This window comes from Cucurbita pepo, chromosome 7, assembly GCF_057944985.1.
Source record: "Cucurbita pepo subsp. pepo isolate OVF chromosome 7, ASM5794498v1, whole genome shotgun sequence".
In the NCBI taxonomy this organism is placed as follows: Eukaryota; Viridiplantae; Streptophyta; class Magnoliopsida; order Cucurbitales; family Cucurbitaceae; genus Cucurbita; species Cucurbita pepo.
In genome coordinates, this window is record NC_141804.1 from 7,640,748 (window position 1) to 7,650,939 (window position 10,192).

The following is a 10,192-nucleotide window of genomic DNA, read 5'->3' on the forward strand; positions in this document are numbered from 1 at the left end:
TGCAGCAGCTTTAGCAGCGTGTCAAGCCATTTGGCTAAGAAGAGTGTTATAAGAGCAAAAAAAAGCAACATAGATATTTAGTGATTACAAATAAATTATCTCTGTGACAAAGAATCAAACATTTCACAGCATAACAAAACATATTGAACTTCGACATCATTATATTTGTGATGTCGTTGCAAAGGAAGAAATTATCTTGAAGTAGTAACACCAATGAACAACTAGTAGACATACTTACTAAGACTTGATAAAAAAAAAAAGTTCTGATACTTCAGAGAATTATTTGATATCTATAAAGTTGAGTCAAGGGATAGTGTTGAGATGTGATTCAAAATTTTGACTAAGTTTTAAGGGGTGGTCAGTAGTTTTAGTAAGATTTTCAAAAATTTTGGATTCTATTACCGGATTAAGCCTATATATGTTGGAACTTTGTAATTCTTTTGATAATGAGTGAGTGGAACGGTAATAAAGTATTTGCAGCTTTAATCTCATTTTGTCATCTGTGGTAACTTTTCAATATCTTTTTTCCAATAACATAGAAATGTTTAGAGAAATGATGTCATACTATCTTAGGAGATGATTATGATGAGTTTGCTCATTTAGATCTAGGACATCGCTGATTCATTTCCATGGAAGTCTTCTTGTAAAAAGTGTCAGAATGACTCCCATCTTCCAATTCCTTTTCATTCTCCTGGATTTCTTCTTCAACTAGCTCATCCTGGTCACTTTCCTCACTATTTGTGACAACTTGTCCATTCCCGATGATCATGACTCTCGTATTAGGACAACCACGACTAATATGAAAAATTCCTTACATTTCCAACATTTGATGTTCTATTCCTATAATACTCAAAAAAAAAAAAAAAAAAAAAAAAAAAAAAAAAAAAGGAAAAAGGGAAAAAAAAAAGTCGATCAAAGCCCAAGGGGCAAAATGGACATTTTACCCCTCAGCCCATTATAGGGTCTTGAGGGTTCTCCACAGAATTCCTGCCAAAGAGAGAAGTGTGAGAAAGAAGGTTGAGAGAAAGTTTGAGAGGGAAAACTGAATAGCCGAAGTCTTCGTCGGAGAGTCACCGACGGAATCCATTCTCTACTAAGACCTACACTCTGGAGTCCTTCTTGGAGAGAAGTAAGAACTCGTGTTGTTGAGATTTCCTCCTCTTTCGTCAAGATCAGAAAGAAAACCCGCAAGGTAAGTTTTCGAACGATACTCTTCAGATCTGAGATCTTTGTTTCGGAGTAGAGTGTTTAAGTTTACTACCTTCATCCAGGGAAGACCCGCCACTGATTTTGTGAGGAAATCGGATGAAACGTCAAGATCTGAGAATCTTTCCAAGAATAGTAAGGATGTTACCGGACCTCTTTCCGACGCTCATAACTCGTCGTATGATTAAGTAAAAATCAAGAAAAAAATATTGGCACGTAGGTTGAAGTACGATCTAAAACTTTGTTGAAGAAGTCATTACTGTATGGATTAAGAATCGAGAGATAGAAAATGGGAAGAACGTTGGAAAACTAATCGGAAACCTTGATTTTCTGCTAGGAGGAGAGAGAAGCCGCTGGCGTGCCACGTGTCAACCGGCTAGAGGACTGCGTGTGCCAACCACCTTCGGAACGCGTCGAATGCCGCCTGGGAAAACGCGGCTCCAGCCTCCCTGCGACACGCGTCCTCGGCAACACAACCCGACCCGCATCCCTCGGCTGACCCGGTACCTGCGCGGCGAACCGAACCGAACCGACGACCCGCGGTCCACTCGAACCACTATTTTCGAACCGAACCGGCGACCTGCGACTGCAGAAAACTCTGGGCGCATGACACTCGCGCTAGGGACCTGCGAGTGGTTGCACCCCGGCGCGTGTAAGCTCATTTTTTACCCATTCGACTTCTGTTTTCCCTATTTTCCTCCTGATTCCAATCCTAACTCCATTTTATATGAAATAGGACCTAATTAAGGAAAATCACTACCTTTTGATACGTCAATTGTGTGGAAACGCTGCGTTAGGGCACACATCATCCAAGTAAGTCACCACACGAAATTCTAGGAAGTAATGCTTGTAGGAGTCGCTTGGAATGCATGCATGCTAGTTTAATTATCTTAGGTCGTAGCTTTCCGTGATAGTATGTAGGTAATTGATTATTAAAAGTAGGATGTATTATGTGAATTATTATGAGAATTACCTGAGTATTATTTTTATGCTTTAAGTTTCCGCTTATTATGTATATGGATATTCTATGCTGAAAGGAGGATGGGAATTTGTGAAATCTGCGCTCCGGGAGTTGATGGACGTTATCGCCCTGTTGAGCTTGTATGTTTACCTTGCATGAAAATTGTATGATGATGTTGGATGATAGTTATGTACATTCCGAGTTAATTTTCATGGCCTACTTTTATGATTAAGTCTAGGGATTCGTGGTTAGAGTAACATGATACTAAGTAGAGACCTGACCTTTCTCCTAGAAATATAAGAAACTACCACGGTAAACGAACTGCCACTAGGGAACCCTTAGGTTAACTATGTGCGATTGGTGATAATGCTTCGTGGGAGACCAGGGGGTTCCTGATCAGGACTCATCTGCTCTAAAGCCGTTTTAGCATGGGAAACGGGAGACCCACGTTGAAATGGACCATTTAGCTGGATGGGAATGGGGGAGGTAGCCCTCCCCGAATAATGGGGGATTATTGTGGGACTAGGGGGTTGCAGCTCACTTCCTAGATATGACACCAGGTAGTCTCATAGCCATGCCGAGGTAGCTACTCGTAGAGAACCAATCAAACACAGGATGACGTAAGGGAACTCCTAAGGTATAAATGATAGGACGAAGTACCAAAGAAAGCCCAAGGAGCTAAGACCTGAACTAGATGTACTAAAGCCAAGGAATGAGACCATGGAAGTTTGTCGTAATTGGAATGCGATAAGAGCCTACAAGTAGGTGGCTTACTGAGTATATACCTTTTTTTTCAGGTACGTGTGGCGTCGAGTTAAGAGAGGGTGCGTTGATCGATGTGGGTTGTCACAGAGGAAGCGTGTCCTGGGGCGTCAGTCTAGTTTCACTAAATAGTACACTTTGTCTTTCATGTTTCTGTTCTTGTTTTTACCTAGACACATGTTCTTTTAGTAACGAAACATTTTTCTTACGAAATAAATGAAATACTTCTGAAATAGTGTTTTTCTTGAATTTCTCGCTTACACACTACATGTCATAGTCATTGTTAGTCACAGCTTGAGGTTATTTATTTCGGGTCGTGACAATTCCTTTCTCAAATCTCCTTGTATTCCTCCACTTTCTCTTTACCCTTGGAGGTCTTAACTTTGATCTTTTTCTCAAGCTCATACTTGCCTCTAACCTTGAAATCCATCTTTTCAGTATTTGCATTATTTTTTCAAGGGCTGAAAGTAGTAGGCTTAGAAATAACATACCTCTTGGAGTAACAATTCTTGCATATCAAAGTATGTTTGCCTATCCACTTGATGAGCAAGTCGTCAGTTTAACCCACCAAGGAATCTAGTCATTGTATCCTCCTCGTCTTCATCAATGCATGTTTTATTCATAAGTGCCTCAATTTCTTTGTAATATTCTTAACACTTTTGGATCCCTGTTGCAAAGTATAGAGTTTTTGCTAGAGTACTCGAGAACAATGCTTAGGAATGTACATTTTTCTCATTAATGTCTTCAATTTCTCCCATATTTCAATTGGTTATTCATAATTTCTCCTCCACTCTGATTGCAAAGATGTCCACCATATAACTGCGTAATCACAAAATTCAGCCACAGCAAGTTTAACCTTTCTTTCTTCACTGAAATTGTTGCAATTGAAAATATGCTCAATTTTGCTCTCATATTATAAATACTCCTCGGGATCATATCTCCCATAGAAAGTTGAAATTTTAAGTTTTACTCTCCCGACTCCTCTTTCTTCTCCTCTCTCATATTGGTACTCCCTCTCAATTCTTTTTTGTGCTAAAATTTATCTACCCTTTCTTCTGCTTCTTCCTCTCCCTCGACCGATCGATATCTCTCCCTCCCCAAGGACTATGTCCCCACTAAAAATGTGACATCGTCATCTTCTTCATTTTCAACTCCTTCATTTAAGAGTACTTTCCTTCCGTGAAGATTACCTAAACCTATTTCAATTCGCTCTATCCGGTCTGTTAATGAACTAATAACTTGATTCAAACGAGTAATAGTCCCGACCCGTGCTTCTCTCCACCTAGCTTCATTGATCTATCCTCCATTTCCTCCGTCTTGGTTCATGATTGTACAAACAGTAGTTAAATATGTTTAGGACCTCACACACTCAACTCACTAATTTTACCCTCAGAGACACTCGTGTTTATTACACACAAAGGTAGGCTATTTGGGAAAGTGACTAAATTATGATCAAAGTAGAGATATGGATAAAGCAATTCTGATAGTTGCAACTATTTAGGAGATCTAAGTTAATTATGAAATAACAACAAAATAAACCACAAATGAACAAACAAATAGGGGACACTGAGATTTTTTTTTTTAATAGAATTGCTCACTGAAAAAAAAAAAAAAAAGAATTCCAAAAAGAAGGTCGTGAAGATTTTGAGAATGATCTAATTTTCCTTTTTACAGAATTCGAAAAAATTTAGAAGTTATCTTTAAGTGTAGATTATGAGAAAAAAAATATCAAACACAACGGGCCCAAATCTATGGTTTAAGAAAAATGTGAATCGAAGTTTATTTGATCATCAAATAAACAAGCAAATGGTCTAAAATAAATGATTATGACAGTTTATAATCGCAATCTAATATGATTTTTAAGAAGAAAATGAGAGCATAGTAAAAAAAAATGATGAAAAATGGTGGAAGTGGCAGCAAAGAAATAAATTGGAAGATAAAATCAATTTTAGAGTAGACACAAAAGATACCCCTACGCTCTAATACCAAATTTATAAGTCAACCCTAATCTTCAGCCCAACAATCCAAATTTTTGTTAAAGCAATAAACACCTCTTTCTACAAAATTTGAATCAATCAAGAGATAAGGCTAGAATTAAATTATCTTTAAGATCGAAAATTTAGAAACAAGATTTGGAACCTTATTCTAAATTGAGTCACTCCAAAATCGAATTTGATTCAGGCTTGATTGAATGACTTAGATGCAATCTGCTTGATTGAATGATTAAGATACAATCTACCACAAAAATTGCTTGAAACTTAGAAATGACAAATATGATGCTCGAATTTATAACGGTAAAAGTCTCCGGTTGAGATCTCAATTTCATGTGTGTATATTTAGTCTTTCCACATAAAAAATTCAAATTATTCAATTTCCCACCAAAAATAATCTCGATTCCTTAAATATCCAAAAAAAAAAAAAAAAAAAAAAAAAAAAATCAATTTGACAAATAACTTCTACCCTTTTACCCATTACAAGAATTATGAAATTAAAAATAATAAATAGAGTGTATAACAACTTATCAATCAAGTGCAATTTATAGCAACTTCATCCACTACTTGAATCGTGCAAATATTCACTTATAAAGCTCTAAATGGTCCTTCCTCAATCAAATCAGCTTGTAACACATGAAATAATGGTTGAACCGAGTCTATCCAATTTTGTAGATGAAAAATGAATACTTGTTGAATCTTCTTGGCCTTGGTTCGTGTAATAGGTCTAGTTGGAACATTTGGAACACCATGATCCTTATCATTTTCCCCCTCTTGGCCTTGGATTGTGTAATAGGTCCAGTTCAAACATTTGGAACACCATAATCCTTATCATTTTCCCCCTCTTCAAAAGGACTCATCCTCAAATCAGAAAAATCGTCACCTACATCAAAAAAAGTCAAGTTAGTAACATTGAAAGTAGAATGTATTGAAAATTCTCCGGAAAGATAAATTTTATACGCATTGTTATTAATTCTCTCAAGGACTTGATAAGGGTCATCCCCTCTTGGATGTAACTTTGTTTTCATTTGATATGGTAATCGCTCCTTGCAAAAATGTATCTAAACCCAAACACCGGGTTGAAAAATGATTTCCTTCCGTTCTTTGTTAATTCTTAAAGCAACTTTGAAATTTTGTTTCTCAATTCTCTCATTCGTCTCTTTGTGTAATGTTTTGATAAAAAATGACTTACTTGTGACTGCTTAACTCACAAAAATATTAGAAAGAATAGAAAGCAAATGAAGAGGCGTAAGTGGATGAAATCTATAAAGAACTTCAAAAAGGAGAATAAGGAGTTGTACTATGAAGTGCTATGTCATATGCAAACTCAGTTAACAATACCCAAGACTTAATATTCTTAGAAATAATAGCCCTAAGCCATGCTACTTATGTTCTATTAACCATCTCAATTTATCTATCAATCTAAGGATGACATGTAGTTGAAAACAACAATTTGGTACCCAATTTACCCCAAAATACTTTGCAATAGTGACTTAAAAATTTAACATCCCTGTCACTAACAATTATGCTAGGGATTCCATGTGATCTTACTTCTTCTGTAAAGAATAAGTCAGCAACATGTTTTGCATCATCTGTCTTGTTGCATGCAATAAAATGAGTCATTTTACTAAATTTGTCTGCCATAACAAAAGTACTATCTTTCCCCTATTTAGTATGAGGCAAATCAAGAACAAAATCCATAAACATATTAGTCCAAGGTTCGTTAGTACATTCAAATGATTATACGATCCATTTGGTTGTCATCTAGATTAAGCTTCTTTGCATTTAAAACATTGGCTACAAAACTTATGAACATCTTGTTTATCTTCGGCCAAAAGAAGTGTTCATGCAACATATTATAAGTTTTATTAATCCCAAAATGTCCCACTAAGCCACCATCATGTGCTTCTTTTACAAGCAAATCTCTTATAGAGCATTAGGAATACAAAGCTTACTTTTCTTAAATAAAAATTCATAAAATACATAATAATCATCCACAATTTTTTTTTACAATGACAAGATGCATAAATAGTTCCAAAGTTCATCTCTATCTAATTCTTTAATATGCTCAAATCCAAGAATTTTGCACTAAGAAAAGTAGAGAGATTGTACCTTCTAGATAATGCATCAGCTACCACATTATCCTTACGTTGTTTATATTTGATGACATACGAAAATGTTTCAATAAACTCCACCCACTTTGCATGCCTACGCTTCAGTTTGCTTTGACCGTTAAGATACTTCAGGCTTTCATGATCAGAGTGGATCACAAATTCTCTAGGCCATAAGTAGTGTTGTCATACTTGTAATGTGCGAACTAAAGCAAATAATTCTTTATAATAGGTAGGGTACACTACAAGAAATAATGAATACGATAGCATACAAATTAGACTTTTTATAACGTTTTTCGTACGTCATGACAACCCATGTTATTAAAAGTCTAACACTTTTTATAAAAAAAAAATTTAGAGGTATAATAGATTGTATAATAGAGCATAAAATTATAGTTTATATACGTTGTTATAGAAACATTTCAGCATTGTATTAAAGCTATAATATGTTATAATATGTTGAATATAGTTAAAATATTATGTTATCTTTAACTTGTTATAACATTTTTTAATGCTATAACATGTATTCATCGCTTTAATCTTAAGTTATAACAATGTTATTTTATCATTTTATTATTTAAATATCATTTCATAAATTATATTTTGATAAAAAATTTATTCACGTATTCATTTTTAGCTAATTCCACACCAAAATTACTTCATTTCATATTAATACTATAATTTTCATTCACAATTGAAACTTCATCATCTATTTACATTACAAAATGAGTATTCACTAATTCAAAGAATAAAAAAGTTGTTCAAACAATACAAAAGGAAGTATTCTCCATTATTAGTACATTGATGCTGACTATCATGTCTTTGTATTATAAGTCTTCTGTCACCTTCCATTTCCTATAAATAATCAACCATCTTTAATTTTATATTGCATTTGCTTTGTTTAATAAAGAGAATAAAGAGAAGGTAGCATGTGTACCTCTATATGTGTAGGTCATGGGCTCCTTGTGGTATTCTCATACTTGATAATTCATGTGTTCCATGTATCGAGGTTCTGCAAATCTGTGTTCCAGGTATGTTCCACTATTATGTGTTGACAAAAAAACTTGTGATTAAATTTCTTAAAAGATAATCAACATTTGATCAAGCACCACAACAAAATCAGTCAAGATCAAGATAATATACAGTTGGTAATGTACCTCTTGTGGATCAATAGCCATGGGTTAATGTGCCTTTTCGTTGGCTTGCTGGTAACAGAGACACTTAAAGAGGTTACATGTACCTATTTCGTTGTCTTCTTTTTCATTCATGTCTTTTATTGTTAGCTTCAACAAGATTGTCTCCATTAGACGTTTTTTCAACCACTATGTTATTTGGTTCTTCAATGCTTTTGTTTTCTTCTTCTTTCACTTCTGCTCTTGTTTTTCTATTTTGATCATCGTTTACAGTCACTGCATCTGTTGAACTCATATTCTGATTGGTCGTTGAGCATGTTCTATCATCAATATCAATTGGAAATAAACTATAAGGAACAAATTATTGAAAGATGAAAGACGAACAACTATTTAGAGAAAACATGACAGAGAATGAGCAAATGTGAACGTGACTTGATAGCACAATTGGTGATCCTAGCTCATCATTTTCAAATTCCACCAAAGTACTCGAGAGTACTAAATAATGAGCATCTGTCAAACATTTGTTTTAAAGAACAAGCAATTCATAATTGAGAAAATGAGCAGCAACAATAGAAAGAAAGTACTCGAGAGTAGCCAGGAGAGAAGAGCAAAGCATTCACCATGCAACATCAGTTATGGTAGCATAGTAAAGACTAGTTGTGATTGCTAGTGGCACGACACTTTCAGTGTCATAGATATACAAAGAATTTAAAGTCATTAGTGCAAAAATGTATCGATGTAGAAGCTTAAATAACCGAACTGCACAATTCTTGATACACAAATTAAAGTTATTATTTTTTTCAACCAATAAAACTGTTATTAATAATTTATCAAGTAATGAATAAAAAAGGGTAACCATTATGTAAGCGCCTAAATTCAATCCTCTAAAACTAAATAACTTTGGACAAATGCAAATTGCTACAACCGACTTGCTCGCACCAGGGAGCTAAATAGTAGGCCTGAAGAAAAAGATGATATGAAATTAAAAAGAATCGCTCTTTTGTTAGAATTTGTCCAAGTATATCACATGTTCTGTAATGTTATTTTGCAAGGCTATAACAAAAGTTGAACTGAGTGACAACAAAGATGCTCAGTATCACGAATCATTATTGCTTCATCATAATTATAATTTATCATTAGCAAACTAGTAACCTCGAAAGATCCTTCCTATAAAATATATAGGCTATATTAACTGTAGAGAAACAAAAGATCGCGGATAGAAGAGAACCAGTGATATTTTCTAATATGATGCATACAGTTAAAAATAATATTACAAGAGCATCATTTTATTGAGTCACCAAAAGTAGCGGTATTGTAGCTCCCAAAATAAAATTATGACACAGTAACCCAAATAGGAGACTTTCTTTTGCACCCATGTGTATGTTGAAAATGGAGCAGGTAACATGAAAACCATAATGGGGAATGAAAAAGTAAGCACGTTGCAAAAGGTGATCAATATGAGCTCACAATTGAGTTATAAAACAAGCTCCACTTGAAATTTTATCAAATCAATTGAAACCATATCTTTGTACAAAAAAAAAACCAAATTGTTTGCCTATGCATTCTAGCATAATGATACAAAGAATAAACAATTAAAATAAAAATAAATAACCATGTGTACAAGAAAACCAAATTGTTCTACGCTTCCCCTTATACTTACCCGGAAAAACTTCAACAGTGTCCCACACTTGAATTTTTTTTCCATAGACTCTTAAAAAAGAGAACAGTGAAGCATTGAGGCTAGACACCTTCCAAACACAAAGTGAACGAGAACCTTGGACACTATACAAATAGGTTGGAAAAAAAAATAACAAGAAAAAAAAAGACCTAAGAAAGTTCCTAGATGCTTATGATCCGAGGGAAAGGATTATCATCCCATTTGCTTTTTGGTATTTATCTAAGCAGATATAACTGGAAAAACTATTTTCGGTAGAAGTACCCATGCACAATCACTCTTGCTGGGCTCTCCTAGAAATATGTTGTCAACGAATTCTGAAAAAGAATCCTAAGTTCGAAATAGAAAAGAAA

At 34.6% G+C, this 10,192-nt stretch overlaps 1 long non-coding RNA gene across 1 annotated transcript; it reads left to right on the forward strand.

Moving 5' to 3' along the window:
- Positions 1 to 1,010: 1,010 nt before the first annotated feature.
- LOC147791889 (uncharacterized) lies at positions 1,011 to 1,850 on the forward strand. Its single transcript, XR_015421761.1, has 3 exons — positions 1,011 to 1,192; positions 1,272 to 1,341; positions 1,544 to 1,850. It is a non-coding gene; the product is annotated as an uncharacterized LOC147791889 (long non-coding RNA).
- The last annotated feature ends 8,342 nt before the right edge of the window (positions 1,851 to 10,192 follow it).